At 38.9% G+C, this 3,995-nt stretch overlaps 1 long non-coding RNA gene across 2 annotated transcripts; it reads right to left on the bottom strand.

The window, feature by feature from the left end:
- Positions 1–238: 238 nt before the first annotated feature.
- LOC136263195 (uncharacterized) lies at positions 239–1,918 on the bottom strand. Of its 2 annotated transcripts, none has more exons than XR_010704494.1 (5): positions 1,214–1,918; positions 848–1,170; positions 659–786; positions 521–604; positions 239–462 (listed from the first exon to the last, which is right to left on the bottom strand). It is a non-coding gene; the product is annotated as an uncharacterized lncRNA (long non-coding RNA). The 2 variants fall into 2 exon arrangements; XR_010704493.1 differs by having other exon boundaries at positions 521–608; positions 1,214–1,912.
- Positions 1,919–3,995: the final 2,077 nt, after the last annotated feature.

Here is a 3,995-nt window from a genome sequence, read left to right as displayed (position 1 = left end):
CTTAGAACATTAGTAGATTTCAGTAAAGTTTCATACAGAGGATAGAGAAAGATTTACTGCATCTAGAATGGTGCTGGAAATGAGGCAGTGAAGAAATGTACATTTTAACACTGTGAAATGCATACAGGATGTAAAAAATCCTGTAGCTGAAATCAACATTTTCTATATTGTGCATCAGCTTTATACGGCGCTAGTAATATAGCTAGCAATGTCTCGCTCCTGTGTTGTATTTACCACAATACATATTTCATTAATAAGTAAAAAAGCACATCATTTGTACAGCAACTATAATTTTCAGTTCACAAATTGAAGTTCTTGACACCTTCAGGATTCTTTTTTTCTGAGGGATGTTACATCACTAAAATTAATGTAGATTTGCTCTTTTACTTCTGTCCGTTGAGTGCAGCTTTCTTCTCCTAATCTGTTTCATCACTAGTTATATATAGTTCTTATAGGTAGCATCTGTAAAAATGTTGTTACAATAAAAATATTGATATGGCAATTTTTTTCTGTGACAAACCTTGAATTAATGTATACTATTCCTTGTACAGTGTCATCCATAGCTTTCACAAAATCCAGCCATGATCACAGGTTCCTCCACTGCCTAACTTCAATAGACCACAAAATACTCATTTCCAAGAACTATAGCAGAACTTACTATGTGATTTCATCTACAGTACTACCACAAGACATCATCAGCAGTCCAAGTTTTGAATGCATCAGTAACTACTTTGTAACTTCCTTTGACAACTTTACGTAGCTAGGTGATGTTGATGGCAGATCCCACTGCCATGCAATGATAGATAACAAATTAATAATGAATCATGAATTAGCCACATCTTCTTACCTCACAATTGCTACAAATGCAGCTCTTCCTATTGTCTTTCTGCAAAGTTCCCTATGTCAGGGTAACTTGCACTTGCAGTCATCTATAAAGTAGACTTAACCAATTCACTGTGAGGTAGTTGTACTAGAGATGATGAATGCTTGTGGAATGCACCCAGTTGTCTCTCGACCCAGAGGGTGTTATCCTCTACTCCTTTTGCCAGCAAGCAACATGTGATTTTGTAGCTGCCAAATGCGTGTAGCACTGTAGCTAGCTACTGTAGCAAAGGTATACAATTGTGGTGTCGCTATAGAAACTGGCGGAAAGGATGGAAGAGGTGATATCTATGAACGATCATAAATGCTGTGACAGTCTTTATAGCTATACCTGCAGGTAAGTCTGCCATGGAGCACAAGCACTGTTCTAGTTCTGGATGACAACAAGCTGCATCATTGCTAGAGCCTCGTTATTAACTGTGACTAGAACAATCGGAAGAAACATGCAGCGAAGGTGATTGTGTGCAATCTGTGCATGCATGCATGCTGTTGGTATATATATACGAGCATGATAGAGCAGTGACCTCATCCATGCGCAGCCATATAGCTAGTGCGGTGGATGCACTGTGGCTAATTAGATTGTCCACACTGATTAGTTAAAATATTCATGTACTTGAATGCATTCCTGTCAACTCCTTAGCCTACACTAACAGAGCAAAGCCCAACACACACACACACACACACACACACACACACACACACACACACACACACACACATATACAAACACACACACAAAAGACAATACCTTCAGCTACCACTTGCCTACCTGACTGCATCTGTGTGCTAGCTACTCATGTAGGCTGGAGCTAAGAGTCATCGTAAGCGTAATCCTTCGAGGGCAGGACTAGTATCATACGTAACTCACAGAAAGGTGTACCATACAGTATCTCATGTGAATGTGTGGGCATGGCAGCCCAATTAAGTATCACCTGTACCTTCACCCACTACATAAATATTATGTTATATCAGAGCTATGGATGGTCTGCCTCCCCAGTTGTCACTAGGTTGCCACTTAACACCTGGGTAGCTGTACCGGGCATCAAACCTGGCTGAAACCTTTCAATTGCCAAACTCAGACCACTTATCTTAACTGCCTCATTTACTCTCTCTCTCTCTCTCTCTCTCTCAGACACACACACACGCACGCACGCACGCAAGCACGCACGCACGCACGCACGCACGCACGCACGCACGCACGCACGCACGCACGCACGCACGCACGCACGCACACACACACACACACACACACACAAACACACACACACTAGCTACTACACAACATTAAATTTTTCCATGTATCAAAGCACTGATTGTGCCTACCAAAGGTAATGGATTTGATAGTGACAGACTGTTAGCAGCTACAGAATTTTTTTGTGATTTATAATGTCCGTGCTTGCACGCATGCATGAGTCAAAAGCAATAACAAAGTATAAGTCCTTTCAAACTATTGGCACACAGACTAACAGCTGTTCCTTCAAGCCATTAAAATGAATATAACCATTAACACTAATGAAATAATGTGCTGTGGTGGATTCCCAGTATGCAAATTCATAGAATTTTTTGCACTATACATCACTGCCTGCTTCGAAGAGCTTTTGCTCAATATGCTTCACACATCACTGTGGAGATTATTGTGAACACTTGGCACTTTTAAGTTAGTTTTAATATAGAAAAAGCTAGCTACCACCATTAGCAGGACACATGTGCATAGATGGATTGCATTCCATCTTAAGAGCCTCTGTGATTGAAACTTACTTTGCTACATGCTTAATGCATATTCCTGATATGTAGATATGTATTATAGTGCACACAATAGTTGCTAACAGGTGACTAGAAATTCATTTACAACAGAACAAAGTAATGTTATAGTTTAATATGTATTCAACCAAAAGCATTTAAAAGTAGGGCTACCAAAAGTCACCATTTAAGAAAGGTCCCTATTTAACAACTGGGTAAACCAGAGCAATGTGAGTAACCTTTCTTGCTCAAGGAAACAGCAACAGCAACTGAGCATCAACCCTGGCTGAAACCTTACAATTACCAAACTTTGATTTTGCCTACTAAAATTCATGCATTTGATAGTGACAGACCGTTAGCAGCTATAGACGTTTTTTTGTGATTCAAAATGTCTATAGGCCATGCTTAAATGAACAAATATTAGCAAAGTATATAAGTCCCTTCCACGCATTGGCGACACAAAGACACTAACAGCTGTTACTTCAAGCCACTAAATGGATATAACCACTAATGAAATAACGTTAATGCACTGTGGTGGATGCCCAGTATGGAAATTCATAGAGTAGATTACTAAGCTACACTTCACTGCCTGCTTTGAAGAGCAATGTGTTTCACATATTGCTGTGAAAAAATTGTGAACACTTGACACTTTAAACACATAAAGCTGCAGCTACCACCATGCAGGATCAGGTAACATAGTTAAGCAGGACACATGTACATAGATGGATTGCATTCCATCTTACAAGCCTCTGAGATTAAACTCTTACCTTGCTGACATGATAGAATTTTGTTCACACATTGCTGCTAAGAGGTGACAAGAAACTCATTTACAACAGAACAAAGAAATGGGCAGGTGGCTATAGTTTATGTATTTAACCAAAAGGTCTACCAAAACATTTGAATATAGCTATGTGTAATTCTTCAACTCTGAATATGACCAATTAGCTGCCACCACCCTTCTCATGATCACTCATGCAGTTTCTTAGCAAATAGCTAATTTTAGGAGAACTTTATTCCTCATGCAAGTCCTTGCACATTACTAGCTACTAGTTACATGTGAATGATGATCACATCTAGTTGGTCTCATAATGTTATTAAGGCATACAGGTCTCCAAATCTGTATAGTAAATCTGTGAACTAAAAAAATTAATGTGATACTAACTATAGACCACAATATGAGAGTGCTGTAATCCAAACATTTTGTTTTCTTACAACATCATAATTCTTGCATGGATAGAAGCCATTTAACTGTAAACCAACATTGCAATTAATAAACCATCTAACTGTCATTAGTGTTTTTTTCTGCAATAAAGTTCTACCAATAACCTCTTGTACCAAGAGTCCATACTATAAGACCTCTTTATTATGAACTA

Source organism: Dysidea avara, chromosome 8 (assembly GCF_963678975.1).
Source record: "Dysidea avara chromosome 8, odDysAvar1.4, whole genome shotgun sequence".
Classification (NCBI taxonomy): Eukaryota; Metazoa; Porifera; class Demospongiae; order Dictyoceratida; family Dysideidae; genus Dysidea; species Dysidea avara.
Note: the sequence above shows the minus strand (reverse complement) of the source record. Positions and strands in the feature narration are given on the sequence as shown.